Source organism: Alosa alosa, chromosome 2 (genome assembly GCF_017589495.1).
Source record: "Alosa alosa isolate M-15738 ecotype Scorff River chromosome 2, AALO_Geno_1.1, whole genome shotgun sequence".
Classification (NCBI taxonomy): domain Eukaryota; kingdom Metazoa; phylum Chordata; class Actinopteri; order Clupeiformes; family Clupeidae; genus Alosa; species Alosa alosa.
This window is the reverse complement of record NC_063190.1, coordinates 8,538,814-8,549,578: the sequence shown is the minus strand read 5'-3', so window position 1 is coordinate 8,549,578 and position 10,765 is coordinate 8,538,814.

Genomic DNA, 10,765 nt, shown 5'->3' with positions numbered 1-10,765 from the left:
TACAGCTCTGGCAAAAATTAGGAGACCACTGCAAATTTGAAAATGACTGTCAAGTCATTTGAATGCATCAGAAAAATGTGCAATGATCTATCAATTTTTCCAGAGCTGTAGAATAAATTGTACATTTGCTGTAATTCATATCAGTTCATTTAAGTAATTTATATCAGATAATATGCATTAATAAGACAATGGCACAATAATATTGGCCAGTCATTGCCACGTCTGTGCAGCACAGTGCAGTAGCATATTATTTGCCATTATATTTCATAACAGTGTAAAGAAATAGTTGATGGTGAACAGGAAAGGAGGCGAATACTGATGAAATATATAACCCATTGCATTACCTTATAACTAGGGCTGTCAGCGTTACACGTTAATCGCGATGCGATTAAGGACCAAGCATAACGCGTTATTTTAATCGCATTAATCATGTGCCGCCAAAGATTTTTAATTTTACACTGTCACCTTTTCTGTTATCAATAATCCTCTTTGGCTGCTATTATTTTGACCCTGTGATGCACTGTTTCTTGTCCTCAAACTGCCACAGACACTTCCTAGTAGGCCCTCCTCCTGTAGTCATGAAGATGTAACAAACACCAACGCAGTTCTAAACTCACGGTCGGTTGAATGGGCGTTTTACTTAAAAACAAAAACAGCCCTCGGCCAGCGCTTCAATATTGCGCGTTTGTGCCTCTGTTTGGAGCGGATAGGCCACCGTTTCGTAGTGTGGTATGACATTCTTTTCAAACAGCGACAGCGTTGTTGCATATCAGATACACAGGCTTTGCATTTGTGAAACTGGGTAAGATGAATGCAGAATTTTCTTTCCATTCCTCTTTATAGGCCCAACTATATATATATATACATATATATATATTTTCTCCCTGCTAACTCCTGTATTTCGCTCCTCACTCTGCATGATAATATTTCTTGTGGGCAAACAATAAACACTGTAACATTGTCAGAAGATGGGTCATTCAAGTAGCCTATTTAAGAATAAAAGGACTTTATCCAAACAAGTACCGGTAATTAGAATAAGTCAGGCTCTGTGTTAAACTGTCCATCAATGCCAAAATTATTGTAGCCTATAGTGCCTATAGTGTAGTCAGGGGTGGATTAAGGTGGTCATGGGCCCCTAGGCTACATTTTCTGTGGGGCCCCCCTCCCAGGCAACATACAATTGAACCACCAGATAGGCCTACTTATAAGTATAAGTATATATACTCTTTTGATCCTGTGAGGGAAATTTGGTCTCTGCAAATCCGTGAATTAGTGAAACACACACAGTGAGGTGAAGCACACACTAATCCCGGCGCAGTGAGCTGCCTGCAACAACAGCGGTGCTCGGGGAGCAGTGAGGGGTTAGGTGCCTTGCTCAAGGGCACTTAAGCCGTGCCGACTGGTCAGGGTTCGAACCGGCAACTCTCTGGTTACAAGCGCTAACCAGTAGGCCACGGCTGCCCCCTTATACATCATCACTGCAACATTGGTACAACAACAGCTGAACACCAAACAGGCCTACTCACACCAGCAGCATCCTTACAGAGCAGCAATTGAATCACCAACTCGGTGTCTTGTGTAATTCCGCTGGATTTTCTTGTAAAAATTGCAACAATCCCCTCCAATACCTGCATTCAGTGAAACTGGGCGCTCTGGAACATTGCTGGGTTTCTCAGCTTGCCCTCTATATTACAACTATCTCTATATTATCTCGAGCTGATCTGATGCCAACATCCAAGACTCTTGGATGACAGAATCTTGTATGGTGGACACCATCCCTGGTCGAACCAAAAGAGACCTGAAAGTCCTGCAAGGGACTGTTCCCTGTATTTCCAGATACCTGTGGTTTTGGTGACAGGGACGACCACATACCCGTTAAGACGAGTGGAGTGAACCAAGGGAAGTCCAGCAGCTGATAAAGCAGTGGTCCCAGATACAGGAAATGGATGGGACCTTGCACCGAGCGATCCAGGCTCCTCCTTCCAGGGATCCAGTGCTGCAGCTTTTACTGCCAAAGGTGTTTGTAGTCTAAGTGCTCACTAGCCTACACAACAACCACGGCCATCTGGGGGTGGACAGGACCACAGATTTGATGTGACAGAGGTGCTATTGGCCCCAGATGTGGCATGAGGTGCAAAAGTGGTGTTCTGAGTGTGAGCACTGTGTGGTTGCTAAAGCAAGACAACCCAAGCCAGAACCTTTTTGGGAAATATGTTAGTCACCAAATGGCCCCAGTTGCTCCCTCAGCTCCTGTTCGCCTATAGTACTATTGTGTACAGTCCACACAGCACTCCCCATACGAGCTTATGTTCGGTCAGAAGCCACAGTTACCAGTCGACCACCTACTTGGAAATACTGGAGGTGACCACAGGGACAGTCCACCGACTGATTGGGTGGTGCAACATCAAGAGTACCTGACTTCTGTCTATGCTAGTGCTAGGAGACACTTAGAAGAGGCTGCGGCATATCGTAGGCATGGTGGTCCTAACACTGTAGTCCACTTCAAAGTGGTTGTATGCACATCCCACCTCACTGAGGCCAGGTGCAGGACAAAAAAGCTTATCAAGGAAAGAAGAGTAGTTGTCCGCATACTGCAATCATAACACATAACGCAACGTTTCGCCTCATCAGGCCTGATGAAGACCCTGGTGGGTCGAAACGTTGCGTTATGTTTTTAACTCAATAAATTTAGTTCTTCTGGGAGATTGCAGTGTGCGGTCCTGACACTGTACCCATATTACCACCTGGCACTCTAGTCTTTTTCTAGTGGGCAGTGGTAGTGTAGTGGTTAAGGAGCTGGGCTAGTGTGCAGTAGTCTGAAAGTTGTCGGTTCAATTCCCGGCTTTCACGGTTATGCCCTTGAGCAAGGTACTTAACCCCAAGTTGCTCCAGGGAAAATGTGATCCCTTGTAATATAGCTGACATACAGTATGTAAGTGACTTTGGTCAAGAAGTGTCTGCTAAATATAATGTGCATGTAAGCTCTTTTGCAAGAACCATTTTCACGGTCGCCACAAAATCCAAGATCCATGGGTGTCTAACCAAGTATGAAATTGTGGAGTGTCTTGATGGAATTGGCACACACTACTGTATACGATCAGGCTGTATGGGGAAGAGGGCCCCCTTAAGACGTTCCACTAATAATACTGCCAGACAGCATTCAACTTCCTTACAGCAACAACTGACCTACTCACGTCAGGCAGCATCCTTAAAATGCGCATCAAGGGAGAGACAGCATGACTTCACCTAAAGATCCATCAGCTGCTAGACAAGGAAATAGTTAGGGTCCTTCCAGGCTGACGGGTGATGGCGTTGGTCATCCCATCTCACGTGGACTACACTGAATCAGACTCTGGTTAGGGGCAACCTGGCAATCCGGAGCAGATACTGACGCAGCCATGCAGAACAGTGAAACACTGCAGAGTCATAATATTCATAGACATAATAATATTCTTAATATAATTATCTAAATACATAGTCACACACAGATATACACAGGGACAGTACAGATATCATACAGTCATTACATAGAATCATACTTTTAGTATCAAAGTGACCCACTAATCAGAAATGCAGAACATTAAACCACATATTGGAATATTGGACATAATGTTCTATTCCACTCTCTCTCACATCCTTGTTGACAACTTCCTTACATTAACAACCAACACAAAACAAAAACCATAGCCTACTATTTGCTACACAAGCACAGTTAATTGACAACAAATGCAATAGCCTAATGCCAGTTATGAACTAGCCAACATATTCCTACCTTTAGAAGTTTTTCTTTATTGTTTGGTCAAATCCAATTGGCGCAGAATATCAATGGACGTCAGAGACAGTTGTTTCAATCTGCGTTGGCTCATTGGATCTCTATTTTAAACGAATCCCAGTTTTGAAAAAGAGCACTCTGCATTAGCGTGGAAAGGTCGCGGTCCATCAACCGTGACACTACGTTTACATGGACATTAATGTTCCGACTATTGATTTTGTTCAGAATAAGACGATATTGCGATTATGTGGTTTATGGGCATTGTTAGCATCCCTTGCGTGACAGTTCTCTATGTTTTTCTCATGTGGTTTAGGCTACTCAACTTTTTTTTGCAGGATATGTTGGTCTTCCTGTTCTTTAGATCTTACACTACAGCCTTTTGCTTTTAAGCCCCGCTCTCATATCTCCTTCTGACATTTTCTAAAGGTGTCTAACAATTGCCAATGGGGGCCCCCCTGGCAGGCTGGAACATGTTATGGGCCCTTAGGTTGCAGACATATCTAGCGCATTGATTTGCGCCTGAGTGTAGAAGTGCCCACCTTTACTATTCACAATACTGAAAGGGAAGATGAAACAGAGATCATCAAGAGAAATTAATTACTGAAGTATACCGTCAATGGGCCCATATCGGAACTCCCCCTATTACCGTCGGTCCCGTATTTCCACCGTCTTGCGTGTATGTGTCACTTAATATCCATTTCTATACAAACCAAGGCAGCGGACTCCTAAAGAAACGCAACCACCCACACCATAGGTGTATCTAAATTAGGTATGTACCAAAAATGACATTTTACCGTGACTCGAAGAGCTGTAAACAGTGTTGTAAGGCTGCGTGTACACAACCGCTTGGAGCTCCAGTGGAATTTTAATTTCATGTCGAGAATTCTCGGTCGTTCATGTGCCGTTGAAACGGTGTAAATAGGCGACCCATCAGGCCAGCACTATAACTCCGAGCGTGGTAAACAAAATCGGATATTTCAGGCAGTAAATGCTCCCGTTAAGAACCAAACCAGATTTTGTTCAAATCTACACATCTATGGCTACTGAAAAATGTAAGGTTCATTTAGTAAATTTTTTTTTTTGAAGTGTTAAAAAACATCGTTTTTTTAGAATTTCTGAACAAAAGTGGTGATAATTGGGGGTGTTTCATGGTTTATTTCTTTTCACAAGTTTTTTTTATCCATTCTCCGGTTGAATGCGTGTGTGGACTAAGACCATCCACCCGAGCTGCATTTAGCCTATACTCTGGCCCGCCAACTATTGGCCCGCGGCCAAAGTTAGGCTACTTGCCAACTCCTGATCTACGAGCTAAACATTGTTTACACTCCACTGTTACACGTTTTCAACAGAACTAGTTAACTGAACTGAACATAGTTAATGGAGATGGACTAGGCTATTTCTATTTGTTATGCACTTCATTGAAAAGTACTGTAGGCCTGGGCTACATTTTGCACATGCACTTGCATATTTCTCAAAATGAAAACTTCCTTATTTTCCACTGAACTCAAAGATAATGAACATATGGAGCATTTTTAGTTTATTATGACCTTTATTATGTGTCTTACACTTCTGTACTCACTCACACTCTGCATGCACTTCTGCTGTAGCATTTATTTCAGTTTATTCAGCTATATTTCTGAAGAAGACATTGTGTTGCCTCAGGCCCGCTGCACATCTCTTCAAATTTAGATAGATAGATAGATAGATAGATAGATAGATACTTTATTGATCCCCAGGGGAAATTCAAGAATAAAAAATAATCAAATATGTCTTAAAGTTAATTCATAGAGTCACTTTCTATGCATTCATTTGATTACCAATCAAGATACAATGCTAATAATAGTTTTACATTTTTAATATGGACTTCTGGAAAGTTCTGAAATGCAAAATAATAGACTTTTAATCATGTGATAAAATATGCGATTAATCACGATTAACTATAGAAATTCAGCAATTAATCGCAATTAAGAAAAATATTAATCGCTTGACAGCCCTACTTATGACACTAAACCTATTTACAGTTCAACTATGGCATTTGTGAAATGGTGGAATAATTTGAAAATTGAAGTGAAAAGGCACACTGGTATAACACCTAAAGAACCATTAGTTTTTTTCTGTAAGTAAGTAGAGTTAGTAGTGGTAACATAATTCACCTCGTGGCCACTTGTTAGGCGTGATGCAATGTATTGGAGGGAGAGGGTCAGAGGACATGGGAAGAGTATGCAAGGAGAAGTGGGTTTGGTTCCATGAGCCAAGAGAGCTGGGAGAAATCCCACTTTTGTCACAGAACAATGATTCATTGATACTTGTATGCTATGCATAAAGTATTTGCATCCACACACAACACTGCTTGTATCCACAAAGATATTTGAGAAATTGGCCAATGAAAGATTTTCTTTTGAAAAGACCTCTTTGCTGCAGACTTCCAAGAGCCACCTCTTATATGTAGTCTGCTCAGTATCAGGATGCCAATTGAATGCTAACAGGAGCTAGTACTGAAGGGTTAATCATTAAACTATATGTGTAAATCACCATTACTGGGTAGAGTAGCCAGACCAATACAATAGTAAAATAGCACAACTCTGGGACTTTGCTGCAAAGTGATGAAAAATGTACTTTTGTATTAAACAAGTGTATAAACTTGTATATTTGAATTGACCTTATGGCCCTGTGAGATGGATGAAACGTGCATTGGTTGGAATTGCAACAGCCTTGCTGCAAATCCAGGACTTATGAACCTTATAATGAACATCACCAAGTGAATAGACACATGAAAAAAATATATAAACTCAACCAAGTTCAAAGCAGTTTTTTTTTATCAAATTGCCGGGTCAACAATTTTATTGACCTTTATTATTATGATAGGTTAGAAGAAATGCCATATACCACTGTAAAATGATTAAATGATACATATTCTATGACTTTTTATATCAGTTTGTTATTTTTTTCACAAATGCTGAATAAACATTAATTGGCAACAAATAATCACTAAATATAATGTAAAATAAGTAAAAAATATGAATGCAACAAGAAAGCAAAACACTGGAAATTGTGGCTATGTTCCAACATGTGATCTTGTGTTTTGAAATAAAGAAAGTTTCATCTTAAAATATTCATTATTACAAATATGTATATTTTTAACATCTTTTTGCTTTGGACTTACATTACAGTAATAAAGTTTAAGCATGAATTGCCTATTAAATGATCTATCAATGATAAATAATGTCTTGTAAAGACTTATACATGCATAATTAACCATTTGGCATTGTATATTTTTTTTTTTATTAAAGTAGCACAATTTAGGATTTTCCTTTTCGTAAATTTTCAACGCACTTGATATTCATTTTCTACTAAAGAGGTACCCAAATTAGCCTATAAACCAATGAAAAAGGTATACCTGCAACAGCAACGTTATATGTTAATGTTATATTGACAATTCTCTGTCTTTGTCAGTGTGGCATCAAAATGAGTCTGAATAGTCACCCTATTGAGATTTTAAGCTGGCTGTTTGCATAAAACATTACAACAGTTTGAAAGCTTTCTCTTGAAACCTGTTTGCACATCATAGGGATATCTCGTCTGAATAAGGTGGCAGATGATCCAGTTAATTAGTTGCTGGATCTAAGCTGTTGTATCCAACTTAGAAATGAAAGTGTTTCTATTAGCCAATTGCTTGCATCCATAGTTCTTGTGATTCATTCTTGTGGATAATTTCATATTCATGCAATAACCAGGACAGATAAGTTGCGCAACTGGGCAAAATAACATTTATGTCAGATTTATTTCAAATTCTGACAGGAACAGCAGAAATGCATTTTATTTTTATTAGCAGGAAGTAACATTTCTAAGAGATGCCATCAAAAAAAGTCAGACATTGCATCAACAGCTACTTCTCTTTTGAAACCATCTGTTGTGCAATCTTTCAAACGCTTTTTACCCAGAAACGGACAGGCGCACCTTATAAACCACAAGACTTGTCAGTTTGGCCCATTTAGAAGAGCGAGAAAACAGAATTTATCAACATGAACTATTCAAGTTAAACAAATATGCACAGACATATATAAAGCAGGTTGATCGTTCAAAAGACACAGAAGTCCTATAAAATACCAGTTTGGTGCAGTGATGCTATTTTAATGACATTGTTATGATGTCTATGGTGGCTGCTGACAAAGAACGTTATTGACATTCAGCATGCACTTTCAATGGCATAAGAAACTTACACCAGGTGGCACTGTTGGACTCCATATGACTGAACCCACACACACACACATACAGAGAGAGAGAGAGAGAGATAGATAGATAGATAGATAGATAGATAGAGATGTGTCTTGATTTCACTTCTCAACATAATTGTCATTTTCTAATGTAAGTATGTGTGTAATTGAACTCTGCCAATACTGTTACTAAAGTTCATGCCAATAAAGCTCAATTAAATTGAAAATTGAGAGAGAAAGGGATAGCGGGAGAGAGAGAGAAAGAGAGAGAGAGAGCAAGGGAGAGAGCTCAACTCATCATACACCAGCCATTATTACGGTGTGATTTTGTTAAAAACAGGATGAAAATCAAACCTGAGTGAGTTGCATGTTGTGACTCAGAGATGATCAAACGTCTTGTGTGCACCACATCTTACGGTACTGGTAAGGGTCTTGGGCTTGTAACCGGAGGGTTGCCGGTTTGATCCCCGACTAGTAGGAACGGCTAAAGTGCCCTTAAGCAAGTCCCCTAATCCCTCACTGCTCCCAGAGTGCCGCTGTGTGCTCTATGTGCTCACTAATTCACGGATGGGATAAATGCAGAGACTTAGTTCTTTGTATTCTTTGCATATCTTTTTTTTATTTTTTTACATAGTGCAATCATAAAGTCACCTCAAGGCAAAATACAACTTTGATATTGCTGTGATTATACGAGACATGTTTATGTTGCTCTTTATGACAGCTAAACTAACAGGTATGTGGGTTAATATTAGACTAATGCCATGCAGTCAATGCTGGACCTGGAGGGCATGGTCTATCTGCGAGTGGAAAAAGTAGCGTTACTGTCTTGTAGTTGCCTGCCTTTCAAGTCAAAGAGGGGGAAAATCCCTGGCTGTCAGGATGGTTTAGTATGTCATTTCCTCCTGGCCAAACGAATGTCTACGTGTCTGATTCCTGACTTGCTGACTGTGAATGTGTGTTGCATACTTTTAATGTATGATGGAGAAGACGTCGAAACGTCTGACCATGACATTGACGTAGGTTGTGTGGGAGGAAACCGAATTATACTGAAATTCACCAAAATGGAATTCTGTGTAACTCAGGGGATCAGTGTCACCACACAGACAAGACTGCAGGCCTACGTGCTGTATGGTGATAACCCTCACCTTTTCATCAAGGCTCCATCTCCCGTTCACCCCAACAAAGAATTTTCGTCAACACAGGATCTAGTTCCTCATAACTTTAAGGCATGCATGGGCACGTCTCCATTTTCGCAGATTCACTGCATCTGGACAGATTTCTCTGTTATTTCAGCGATTCACTGACGAGACACGCTACTGTGCACAATGGTATTTCTGCAGAAAACTGTAGTTCGGTGCAAATCATTTCAGAAAACAGAACACGACGTGTTATAACTCACCACCGTATCTTGAATCAATCAGTATAAAGGATGAAAAAGGAAACATGGCTACAGGCATGGCTGAAAGGCGATCTGTTCTTAGTAAATTGATGGTGTAATTCCACATTCCTCTGAGCTCGCAGAGTTGGAGTTAATTCTCCAGTCATCCTGAAGCTTCTGATACTTCTCTACATAAACTTGGGATTATAACTTTAGAGGAATGAAAAATGTGTCCCTTTGAGATGTCTTTAATTTGACTTTCCATGCTGTGAAATTGACATCTTAATTAAGGTAATGGTTATGGGCATAAACAAATGCATAATCAAGTTTATGCTGTCACTTTCACCATCGTTGAGAGACATTGGGGAGATATTGTGAACAATGAGATATTGGCAGAAATAAACTGTCATTACATTATGGCTTCAGGGCCACTAAATCTGGGATTAATCCAGAGAGAAGGGAGGAGGCTGATTGAAGACTGTGCTGACAAGTTTGAGTTTTGAGTGCATGTGAGGTTGTGGCCTGTGATCTTTCTCTCACACCCATACACACACACACACACACACACACACACACACACACACACACACACACACACATTCATGTGGTGAGAGAGAATGCACGCATGCAGACACACAGACACACACACACACACACACACACACACAGAGACACACACACACACACACACACACACACACACACACACACACACACTCACCAATCAAGACGATAAATCTTTTTCTTTCCTTTTTAAAGTAAAATATGTTTCCTTTCACATTTATACTACCTCTATTATTTCCCTTCCCCTCTCCTGAGACACCTGACTACATTTTTACTGCCTCACCTGGAGCTGAACCACTGAGAGCCCACTTCAAACACGACACCCTTAACTCATTCATTACCACGGACCCCCACCCACCCACACACACACACACACACACACACACACCACCCCCACAATCACTGCCCCGACACCCCAGGCAACACAGAGAACAACACCGCCGAAGATAAGACCAAGAACACGTGATTTCAGTTTGACACTTCAGATTAATGCCAAATTGGCCGTGCTGGCAGCGAAAGGGTCAAGGGTCAAGGGTCAAGGGGAGGTTGAGGACGTGGAGGGGCCACGGCGCACTAGCCCTCGGGGAGGTCATTCGTTCAGGTATGCAGCGCTTTTATAGTGCTCAATCACAGCAGCAGCAGCAGCAGCAGAAGTGCTTGAGGTCCTCCACGTCACCTTCACAGCAGACCACCCAGATTGGAGAGGGCCATGCTGATGAGTGGGGAGAGAGAAGAGAAGTGGTGTATCAGCAGAGAGGCGACGAACAGCCCCAACATGTTCAGGAGGAAATGGCAGCGAGAATAGGGGGGGGGGGGTGATTTACATGCTCTTCAGCC